Here is a 13,051-nt window from a genome sequence, read left to right on the forward strand (position 1 = left end):
CCTCAACATAACACGAGGGTGACACTACCTCAACATAACACGAGGGTGACGCTACCTCAACATAACACGAGGGTGACACTACCTCAACATAACACGAGGGTGACACTACCTCAACATAACACGAGGGTGACACTACCTCAACATAACACGTGGGTGACACTACCTCAACATAACACGAGGGTGACACTACCTCAACATAACACGAGGGTGACGCTACCTCAACAAAACAGGAGAAAGTTTTGAGTCTCCGCCTCTCTCTCTCTCCTGCTGAAGCTACCTCTGTCACCTCCCTCATTCACCCATCACCTTCCTGGGATACCATTTAGGCTCAACCTTCATAGCTCTGACTCTGAAATACGCTCTTAAATCTCGTCTACATAGCAAAATACTTGACGGATGAAAGGTTCCGTCGAGGGATCAGAAGGCAGAGTTCAAACTGAAAGTTGTGTGAGAAGACGCAAATGAAAGCCCCAGCCTTCGACCACAACCTGGTGAGTTAACAGTACTTGAGGCACTAACGTCTTCCGCACTTTCACTCTCCTTACATCTGGGGGGTATATCATGTATCAGAGCTTTCCTGGCTTCCTGTGTGACCCAGGCACGCCCAGCGCGATGTCACAACCCTCCCGTTAAGTGCTTTCAACAAAATCATTCATGTATAACATGTATTCTTCTGCGTTTAACTGTGCGCAACTGAAGATGATTCATTTCTGGTCTTCTACACCACACGGCATAGATTATTGTCCCTCTCAACAGATCCCTTTCAATACATCCGTCTCAAGATATCCCTCTGAACAGGATTCCTATGAAAAAAAAAGTGACGTTTTCATCGGTATAACCCTCACGCGATAAATTAGACGCATGTGCAACAACATCTGGGTATCCTTATTTTGTAGACAGTACAGGGACATAAACGGAAGACTGTAGAGAAACAAACCATACAACGGGTGGGGTTTGAACCCGCGGTCAGAGTCCCTCAAAACTCCAGACCGTCGCGTTAGCCACTGGGCCAGCTAGCTTCAATAAGATTCATCGAACTAGGTATAGGTAAGGTTTGTTTGCAATCGTGCCATTACGATTTCGTGAGACTGTAGAGAAGGCAATCAGTCCCTCAGCCTCGTAGATGTAGCACTTTTCTACAGTACTTGTCCATTGATATACTACTTGTCAGACACAGCAACGTCATGGAGTTTTGGTATAGAGGACATTTACACAACCTACTTGCTAACCTTTGACCCAACTCTTGGGCATGACCTACTTCCACTGGTGGGTCTCGCTTACCAGCGACAAAACCTTCATCTGCCGCACCTCATCCTGACGCCAGTATACAAGCCCCCATCTTCCTTGCTAATAACCACGACCATAATTGTTAAAGGAGTGGACAGGTAAGCCAACGGAAGGTCTCGGTCAGATGGCGAAAAGCTCCAGTGGCGGGTCATCATATGACTGAGATCCGCGTCAGGAAACACTTGTCTTGTTTCCTGGCAAACCTTGCTAAACCAACTGCCTGTACTTAATAATGAATAGGACTATGGTGCTTAACACCTGCTTCTAGAGTGAGAGACTGATTATATCATCTACTGTCTTTTGTACATAATTCTGAGAGGGAGTGATTACCTTCTCTTTTAGTCTTTCATGTCCCTCTGTTATATTGAAAAATCCAGACTGGCGAAACGTCTACAAAGTAAAGATACCCAGACGTCGCACATGTGTCTAATTCCATCGAAAATCACCACGTTTTGAGGCCAGATATAACTGCTTTGTGCGTTACCAAAAAAAAAAAAATCACAGTAAATATGCTGGCAATAGATTTGGGAATCATTCAGATCAGATTTTCCAACTCGCGGCCATTGAATCAAATTTGTGTGGTCCTCAAGATGCATCAGACTTATACTCACATATTTGTGAAAGTAGAAGGTATAACGATACTGACAATGTGGAAGAAAGGGACCTTGGTCACACCTAGTGATACAAGAGAACGAGAGAACACAGTATATACAGTGGAGAAAGCAGGTCAATAGTGAAGATCAGGTGAAGGCTTCAGGTCATTTAATAGCCGGCTGTATACAGCCGACACCAAAAATGCTTGTGTCTTGCACAGATCTAAAGAGACATCTCATAAACTGGAACAAAGCAGACCTAGGTTACGTAGAATCCAACAATGATAAGTGTCACTGTAGAGAAGTATCCTCAATTGCTACCACCAACACCACAGAACAAAGAGCTGGCAAATATGTACACCATCTTAATTACTCGTGTACATATGATTCTACACCGCACCTAATTCCTTGTTGTCGTGTGACACGGCTGTTATATAACCTGATACCTTCACCACTCATCTGGTTTTCTCCATCCATATATATATAAATATATATATATATATATATATATATATATATATATATATATATATATATATATATATATATATATATATATATATATATATATAAAGGGTCCAGGTGACCTGTGGTGCAGTATATGGAGTGTCATGGCCTCGGAGAAGTATGTCTTCTAGGGCGAGTCTATATATACTTTGTTCTCTCATTACGTAGCTTGTATCATCTGGAGTGACTAAGGTCTCAGGACCGAAACGTATTCAATAAAGATGTCTTAAGTGTATGCACTAGTGCACTTTTTCACCTATTGGTGGTTGCGGGATCTAGTCTAAGCTCCTGGCCCCGCCGTTCTACTGCCCGCTACTGGGTGTCATCTCTCCTGGCTGCGTGAGCCCTATCATGCCTATTCTTAATACTATGTATGGATCCTGCCTCTACCGCTTCACTGTCTAGATTGTTCCGCTTCTTGACTACTCTAAATCTAAAGAAGTATTTCTTAATATCCCCGTGACTCATCTGTGTTTTTTAGTTTCAGCTGTGATCTTGTGCACCTTAAACCCGCCTCAGGTTTCCCCGAACTGCAGTAAAGAGTAAACAAGTGAAACACTTTTTTTTATTGCAATAAAGATATTTAAATGTTACTTTGTGTGTTTTATTCTTCATCTCACAGATACTGTGCGTCATCAATAATATGATACCGACCTGAGGTCTACATACGACGACCACATTAGTGAATAAATGTCATATAAGTTCATTAATTTACTAATTGCGTATATATATCTTGTGATTAATTATCACAGTTCTTGGCTGAAAGACCGAGCGTTAAATAGCTACACTTGTAACTCACTTTAATATTTTGAAATACTCCCCACGTACAAGTTTTAAACTTGAATGTTGCCAACTTAAAAAAAAATTGGTGACCCAGGTTGATTTTGATGACTAACGTGTCTTATTCTTTTTACTATGTCATCAAAGCTGTGCACCGGGATTAACTTGCTGATGATGGTAAAGTTTAATTACAAATGCACACTAGCCAGTCTCGGACCACTTCTCTGATCACACGTTCCGGGGTTTAACTTCCATGATGTTCTCTCGGACCACTTCTCTGATCACACGTTCCGGGGTTTAACTTCCATGATGTTCTCTCGGACCACTTCTCTGATCACACGTTCCGGGGTTTAATATCCATGATGTTCTCTCGGACCACTTCTCTGATCACACGTTCCGGGGTTTAACTTCCATGATGTTCTCTCGGACCACTTCTCTGATCACACGTTCCCGGGTTTAACTTCCATGATGTTCTCCCAGTAAGGCAGATCCAACACACTAACCTTGAACTTTATTTTATGATGTTTGATGTCAAGCTTCGTACCTGAAACGTTTGTAATGAGAATATTTTTGTAGCCATCACCCGAGGTAGGGCGCCATTGGTACACTAAGGGAAAACACCATAAGTGTCCGGGGCCCAAAACTGTTCAACAGCCTCCCATCAAGCATTAGGGGAATTTCCAATAAGCAACTGGCTGCCTTCAAGAGAGCTGGACAGATACCTAAAGTCAGTGCCGGATCAGCCGGGCTGTGGCTCGTACGTTGGACTGCGTGCGGCCAGCAGTAGCAGCCTAGTTGATCAGGCCCTGATTCATCGGGAGGCCTGGTCATGGACCGGGCCGCGGGAGCGTTGATCCCCGGAATAACCTCCAGGTAACCTCCAGGAGGTCATGGATATTGCAAATTTTATCCTGAGGTTTTCGCTCAGGTCTATGGCCTTTGTTTTGTTGGATACAAAAAAGAGATGCCGACGGGATAAAAAAGGATGAACGTAGTCCATTTATTGTAATAATTCGCTCTGTGTAGACCTTCATTAAGTCTAATAGAAAATATCTTTATATACAAAATAGGGTGTTGTGAAGCTTGGGACAGTTTCAGAGGTCAGGTCTAGTGTGAGAGAAAATGGAATTTCCTTGTAGCCATGTCTACCTGGAACGTGTTCCTGAGGTCAGCGCCCCCGCGGCCACGTCCTTGACGAGCGAAACATGTAAGAGAGAAACAGTATAAAATACCAACACGATGGGTAAAGACACACAGTATGCGATCCTTTATTGACGTTTCACTCACAAAATGGGCTTTATTAAGTCACTCTACAGGAGGCCTACTGATGTGACCAGTTGTGGAAAATTACATTGATCTGAATGTATCATTATGTACATAACAGTAAATGAACAAAGATAATTATTATTTATCAGTTAGACAAGTAGGAATTTGGGACACCTAGGTCGCAAAAAATGTCCCCCTTCGATACCTACCACTGTCACATCCACAAGTTGCTCTGGATCTATTAATTACAAATGAAAAATACATCACCAGGAATGCTGGTAAATATATAAATTTGTGGACTGTATATTAAATTAATAAAGAATTATATATAAACACATTTATATAACAGAAGGAGAATATCTTAAAATCACTCACCAATTTGACTGGAGACCAAGTTGTATCATACTCAGAAAATCTCACTAACTAAATTTATGAAAATACTGGCCAGAATTATAACATAAATCTAAATAACTTATCTGAGGTTCCTGGAGTTGTCTTGTCCAGTCGCCTGATATCTCAAGTTATGCAGGAATGCACATCCAACAATTTCGCCTCCTATTTGAGAGGTGTCAACCCAATTTTACCTCTAGAGCACGAAAATTCTTCACATTATTAACAAATGTCTGTTACTTTCAATTCAAAACAAACAATAATGGCGAGTCTCTTCTGCGCAGGTGCAGGTTCCCATTTTCGATAACATAATTTATTAAATACAATATAGGCCATCTATTTACCTATAAATTACTGTATTTCTGGAAAATATATACAGTATTTTCCACACCAGTTATAAGTATGGTACTGCGAGTTTTTTGTTTAGGCAATATGATGTGCTGGATATGCTGAAGGTATCCTGAATTTTTTCTATGCTATCTTGTGTATTAATCACTGCCTCTTCCATACATTTTCCCAAAAACTCTTACTTTTTTGAAAAAAAATCTGAAATATTTCCAATCCGTATAGTGTGAATACTTGTCCATACGGATTACTCAACCACTGCTGGTATTAGGTGTCTTACAAGTGTACTGATGTTCTGGCATCTAGTTTGGGGATCTCCCAGGACGTTTACCATATGTATTTCTTGTCACACGTTCCACAGGGAATGACACTCTTGTATTGCTGTCGTTTGGTAGGTGAACGGTGGCTCTCGTGAGGTTTTTGATGGTGACAGCTAACTGGTTTTGTTGTTTTAAGGTTCTAGTGATGATGATGTTTTTTTATGAGGATGATTAGCCTAATGTTGCGTTCGTTTTCTTTCTTGTGGATGATAAGTATTTTGTGTGCACTATTCTTGCTATCATGTATTAAATGTTTGGAGAATCTAAAATCGATGAAAATGTTGTAAACGGTGTTCAATTCTTCTTCCAAAGACTCAAGGCTGCAGATGCTGTATGACCTTAGGAAAAAAAAAGTACCTCGTTTGGTTTCCATATCATGGTGTCAATAACAGTGTTTAGAATCGTTTTTGGTTTTGTCGGCTTTCAATCAATTTTGAACTTAAAAGAATACAGTTCCTTGCCTCCGTCCATTTAATATCCTTGTACACCTGGTTTCTTTGTGAAATTCTGGGCTGCAACATGCTGTCACTCTGTCTTAAACATTCTCAGTAACTGTTCTCTGAATGTGACAGTTTGTTCTCTCGCCAGTTATCCGAGGCCTGATCGTGTTTTTATTTTTTGTTTCATCCTAATCTCTTATTACAGACCAGTTACAGTTCTGCAGTTTACATATTAGTGTTTCTCGACTGTAGTTTCTAACTGATCTCATCCATCTTGATCTATGTTGTCCTATCTATTTTCTATTTTTTTTGACGTATTAATAAGATGGTCACTAAGTCCTATGGGAATGATGTTTGGTTGATTTTTTCCATAGCATTTATATACTGTAGTTAAATACAGTGGTTGAGAACTGCGTAATTTTGGTTGATTCATTAGTTGTTAGTAATTATTTAATCCTACGATTTGCTAGTATTTTGTATATAACTTATTGTTTGGTTGTTGAAAGGAGATACATAAGTCACCAAGTATTACTGATTCACAGATGAGGTCGACTCTTGACACAGCTCTTGCAAAATGTTCTAAGAACTAACTATAAGTAGGAAAGTGGTAAACATTTCTTCCAAGTGTGACGGTGAATGATGACACCTTAGTCTCAACCGCTGTAGAGTTTTCCCACACAACGAATTTATTATGAAGTCTTCATACTACAAGAACTGAGTGGTCATGGAGCGCCAAGACTCTTTAATGACACTAAAGAGGATCCTCAGTTCACGAGTACTTTGTAATGCCTTCAAATGGAACGTTACAAGAAATCATCCATCAAATGCTAGTTTGCCAAAGACGCCCTCAGAGCCTTCCACTGGACCTGGTTCGTCCACTTGGACCTATATCCGGGGTAGTTTTTTCATGTCGGTTGTCTCCCACCACGGTAGGGTAACCTCCCTCATCCCCCACCCCCAAAAAAATAGGAAACACTTTCACCGTCACTTATTCAACTGTCTAACCAGAAGCGTGTTGACACATTTCAGACGGTCCCTCCAAACTACAACACTCTCACCCCCTCCTGCAGAATCCAGGTACTATCTGTCCACCTCCAGGACTCGAATCCAGCAAACTGGTTTACCCTGAATTCATTAATAAAGGTTACCTTGCTCACACTCCAAGAACACACTAAGTCTAAAGCCGTCCAAATAATTAGAATGAAGAAGCGTGGTATAATAATAATAATAATTATCATTATTATAATAATATACAAAGGTTGTGTACTGGATTTCCCAGTAATTAATCGGTAAATAACTTCCTCGCAGACTTCACGTTACGGTCAAATTTAATAAGAATCCTCAGAGAAACGTTCAGTCCTGAGGGCAAATGTTGTGTGAAGTATTGTTCTATATTACGTGATCACACCCGGCTACTTGCGTCACACCATCTCACGCCCTGGTAACTTTTGTTACTGTTACGGATATTATTGAGACGACCGTCACAGAGCCTTGATCTGGCCGTCAAGGACGCCACTGTAGTCTGCGTCACGGAGCGTTGATCTGGTCGTTATGAACGCTAAGGTCAAGTACATGAAGTACATGGGAAAGACAGGAGAAGATTTTATAGTCCACATCAAGGCTATCTGGTGACGAGAACTATCTACTTCTATCTAGATTGAGGACTATCATACATTATCCAGGTGTTTGAGGAAAGGATAGTAAAGCATAAGGCTCTCTCCCCACCCTCCATTCCCTCGGCCTACTGCCGGCATGGAAAAAGGGGGAGGGGAGAAATATACCATACCGAAAAAAATGGCATGGCATTTACAGCAGACTCAAGTGGATAGACGGTATAGGCTACAACTACCTCGACTTATTAGTGCTGTTTATACCTTAACTACTCGTTTGTACACAAGTGACTTCTTCTAGCAAGCACTAGTTCTACTTCTGGATACTGAGGTGCAGGCGGACGCACAACACTGCTGTGACTACCACAACCACCATTGATACCACTACTTCTACAACTATGATTATTAGTAATCTGAGAGGTTCATATAGTTAACTGTTCGTCCGTTAATTTCAGTTGGCCTCACTGTAATATCTAGTACAATTCTGTATTACAAAGTGATTGTCCAGCTTCTTCATAACTGAATTTATTGCCTTCGTGGTTACCAGCTTCAGTAGGTAGTTTGTGTCATTCTACTATAAATATATAAGTAAAAAACTTACACACGTTCGTACAGCATCTCCATACCTCGAAGCTTCATTTCACTGTTTCGAGTTATTGATTCATTTTGCACCTCAGAGTTCTTCGTGTTTGAGTGTATCAAAGTTATTTAATTCCTTAAAGGTTAGAATATCATCTCGCAATCTTCGTTTCCCAAGAGATCGGTTAAATACTCTAAGTCTTTCTTCATATGGTTTGTTCTGAGTGATAGTGTGAGCGACTTGCCTTTATCAGTATCCTCTCCAGTCTTTGTCTTTCATGTAATCTAGAGACCAAAGCTAGATAGCATATTCAAGATGCGGTCTAGCAGATACATTAGAGATTCAGTATGGTTTCTGACGCTTTATACTAGAAATATCTAGCTATAAAACCTAGCATTCTGTTCGTTTTATTGCTCGCATATAGATACTGTTTGGAACTTTTGAGATCCTTGTTTGTGATAACTTCAAGGTATTTCTCTTCTCTTGTTTCGGTTAGTTTGTTGCTAAATATTTTGTATTCCTGACTGAGAGTGTTATATTCAAAATACAGTACTTTGCACATGTCAAGATTGAAATTCATTTTTCAGGTCTCCGCCAACAGTGCTAATATATATATATATATATATATATATCACCCTGAATACTCACGATGTGCTTAGAATGGTGCAAAGTGCCTTTAGTTTTATGTCATCCGCAGATGTTGCTATCTGACGTTAGCGCCATCTTAAGATCATTTATGGACTTGAACCGATCTCAGATTATCATAATCATGCGGGAGCGCTAAACCCGTATGATTATACAGGGCGTGGGAGGGAGGAAGGTATTTAGGTTCAATTCAGGGAATCGGAGCACAGATCCAATTTCCTAGATCAAGAGCCCCTCGCCAGCGTCAAGGAACCGACCTCAGAGGAATTCCACTTTTAACGTCTGGCCACTCAGACTTCTCTGTTCACTACCACTCGTTGTTTACTATATGTAAGTCAGTCATTAATCCAAGCATAAAGTTTGTTTCCTGTACCATGTGTCTTTATGTTGAGTAGCAATCCTTGATGTGGCACCTTGGCAACTGTGTTCTGGATACACTGTCACGGACCGGGCCGCAGGGGGCGATCACCCCCGCACCCCCACCAGGTATACTCCAGGTATGGATGCCACCGACAGGAATGCTCTCCAGTACCAGCAATTTTTTCATTATTATCCGCATCATTTTAATCTCGTCTTGCAGTGCTGACTTTTCACATGTTTAACTCTTAGTTATATATTAAAATAAATTAAAATTGAACATATGTTGATGTACACATTATATTTTATTTTTTCAGCTTACTCCTCACTACGTTTCTCTTGTTTCCTTTTTAGTATCGTGATTCTGAACATTTTACCATTTTTTTTGTATCACTGGATTGCTAGTAATACAGGTTAGTTTATTTGTATCAACAAGAACACTGCTAGGCTCGTACAGTCTTAGTTTAATTATTTTTATCATCAATTACATTCCCATTTTTAGCATTTACAGTCCTCACCATAACGTAGATGGGAGTCACTGATATTAGGAATAATATTCATCTGTTGACTGATAAACTAGTACTCATATATTTGCCACTGTTGGGGTCAAGTTTCAAATACTGACTGTTTCTTAATTACACACGACTGATTGTGCAGGTTTCCTGATTATTATGTCCTGTCGTACTTCTTAAAGCAGTACATGATGTTTTGTTTCGCGACTTTTTCGTCAAGCCATCCCAGTTTCCGACCACCCTGAGAATGGAGAATTCCAAATACTGTCTGCGACTCGTGTGCCTTTTTAACCTCTTCCCATTAACCCACTTTTCGAACAATCTGTCCCTCTTGACATTTTGAGTCCTCTGAGTATTGTATATGTTCTTCTCACGACTCCCTTTTATTATTTCTTGTGCTCTGCAGTTGAAATTTCAAGCTAACAGATATTATCCTACCTTAGCTCATATCAAAGCTCTCCCTACCTAAATTATGCTACCCCGCTCCCTAAGATGCCATCTATAGCAGTCGACTAATACCCAAGTACCTAGTTCAGGCGGCGAACATGGGCAGAGGACCTCGGGAATGCTACGTACGTCTGTACCTGCCCAAGATTGAACCCGGGTCTATCGGTTCTGAAACGAAAGTGTTACCACTGAGCTACGAGTCAGAATGACACAGCCTTAATGTACAAATTAGAATAACAGTTTATATTCTGAAGTTACTGTAGTCAAACCTGAAGAGTTTTGACAGCATCACTAAGCTAAAAGAATATAATTACGTATAAAATGGTTATATATACCGAGAGTATGTTGAAAATGACAATGTGCGGGCTATGATATTTTAATTTATAGATATTTCGTCCGCCAAGCACTTCACTAATGCATTCAGACGAGATAAACATGAGGGATATGTAGGGGTGTGAGAGGAGATCCGTGAGGTCAGCATGATCTGCGCCCGGGACTGATGTCTCGGGTAATGGCTCTGTTGGTTTTAAGTACGATCAACTTTGTTAAAACCGCGAAGATGGTGAAAGATCACGTTTTGCGAGATGGCGTTACTAGATACAGTTGTGCATGCGTTAGGTGTCATATGGCTTGGCCGCAGGCGCACTCGCCTTTCAGACTGAGGTTCAGGGATCGATCACCCGGTACGGCTGGAAAACATTAGGTCGTGTTTCCATAAGACACCTGCTGTCCCTGTTCACCCATCAGTAAAAATGGGTACCTGGGTGTTAGTCGACTAGTGTGGGTCGCATCCTGGGACAAAACTGACTTAATTTGCCCGAAATGCTCTGCATTACAAGCTGCTTTCTATATAGTAGTATGTCATTTATTATTGTTATTATCATTATTATTGTCACCCATAGAGAACAAAGCAACTCACATTCCTTTATTCTCTTTTTAAGTCCTTACAAGCTTTCCCTTCACATAATATTTATCACAGCCTCAGCAAGGTGTGGTGGAAACTCCTGCAGTTATCCTACTGTTTTAGTCGTCCTCTAGACTAAGTCTATTATGGTGCTGGAGGCTCTGTTGACGACTATAATGTTTGTTTTGGCTACCACAAAAAATTATTTTAAAAAAGTAGGCTATATATTTAGTTACTCTTTCAGAAGCAGATTTACCTTATGATAAGGTACGAATTTAAAGTTAATAAATAACATTATATATATATATATATATATATATATATATATATATATATATATATATATATATATCCATATATATCCATATATATCCATATATATCCATATATATCCATATATATCCATATATATATCCATATATATATCCATATATATATCCATATATATATCCATATCCATGAAACTACGAAACTAGTGGTTTTTGAATAATTTACGAAACTGCCGCAGGCCAGGATTCGACCCCAAGACATTGTCCCGCCTCAAGAGGCCACGCAAAGTACATGGCATCTTACAACGAGTGTCCTCGTAACATGAAACAAGACTAGTTCGCTAGGCTCATGTTTGTAGGATTGATGGCTCAGTTGGTAAGGTGACATGTGCATTGTGTGGCATCTTGAGGTGGGACAATGTGTCGTGGGGTCGAATCCTGGCCTGCCGCAGTTTGGTAAATGATTCAAAATCCACTCGTTTCATGGATATATATATATATATATATATATATATATATATATATATATATATATATATAATTAACCATTTTTTACAAAATGTCGCAAAACAAGACACGACTACATTTTAAGGTACACGTTTATAACAGTTATTTATTAAAATGCACTTATATGTAATTTATATTCTCTTAGTCAAATATTAATTTTCCACAATTACCTTAGCTATCCACTATGAAACTATGTATAAAATATTCCCTAAAACTTAGGCATATACGCCGTGGCAACCAAGAGGTACTATCAATTACTGACCATCGTATGATCCTTGAGAACCAACTATGCATACAAATGTACTCACCTTTACTCTCGAAATCAAGAGGGAAAGTAATGGGCAGACAGAGCGTTTACACAGTGGCAGTGGACGATGAGCGTACCTTCCTCCCCACACACCCTGCTAGACCACACTAACACACCACTAAGAGAAAGTTCAGAACTGGCTCCCTGGACACGCCAAGACGCAGCTAGCTATATAGTGAGTGGGAGCCCTGACGTCAGACATCCAGCCAGAGAAAGGGGAATTCCAATGAGAGAACATCTCTGCTGGGTCAAGTTGTGTTTCGCCATTAGTATTTTCGATGACTTGTCAACAGTAGGAAAGAATCCGAGTGCTAATTAGTGACGTTAAATTGCTTTGTTGGTTAGAATATTGTGTAATAGTCATCCGACTTGTTAGTAAGTTTATTTAGGTACAGGTCCACATACGTACAATTATCATACATAACGTGAATACTACCTAGGATAACGCAAAAAAGACAAAGTAACTTATTTCCATTGTAATATCTTATTTGAAGCCTAGAAGTAAGTTACAGTAGAAATCAATTATGATTGTAACCGTAAAAAGTTAAAACAGCTGTTTTAACTCTAAATACTCTATGACCTCTTGGGGGGTCATAGAGTGCCTGGAGAATTAGCAGTAATTAGATTCGGTCTAGAAAAATGGAGGGTGGCTTCAATTCCTTATATCAAGAGCCCTTCACCGGCATTCAAGCTGCCTCCCTTGAAGGAAGACGAAGGTATGTAAACTAATCAAACAAGCATTCTAAGCTTAGCGTGAGTGTATTACTGTACTGTATGGCCATAACAACGTGACTATTACCGTACTGTATGGCCATAACAACGTGACTATTACCGTACTGTATGGCCATAACAACGTGACTACTACCGTACTGTATGGCCATAACAACGTGACTACTACCGTACTGTATGGCCATGACAACGTGACTACTACCGTACTGTATGGCCATAACGTGACTATTACCGTACTGTATGGCCATAACGTGAC

At 40.1% G+C, this 13,051-nt stretch overlaps 1 protein-coding gene across 4 annotated transcripts in view; it reads right to left on the reverse strand.

Moving 5' to 3' along the window:
- Window positions 1-12,302, reverse strand: part of LOC128693468 (uncharacterized) — an 80,294-nt gene extending 67,992 nt beyond the window's left edge. The window contains exon 1 of one of the 4 annotated variants that reach the window (XR_011393594.1): window positions 12,068-12,248. The gene's annotated coding sequence lies outside the window, so the exon portion shown is untranslated. Of the gene's footprint in view, window positions 1-12,067 lie in introns of all 4 variants that reach the window. The other 3 variants (XM_070097355.1, XM_070097356.1, XM_053783154.2) reach the window with 3 other exon arrangements.
- Between the last annotated feature and the right edge of the window lie 749 nt (window positions 12,303-13,051).

This window comes from Cherax quadricarinatus, chromosome 57 (assembly GCF_038502225.1).
Source record: "Cherax quadricarinatus isolate ZL_2023a chromosome 57, ASM3850222v1, whole genome shotgun sequence".
NCBI lineage: Eukaryota > Metazoa > Arthropoda > Malacostraca > Decapoda > Parastacidae > Cherax > Cherax quadricarinatus.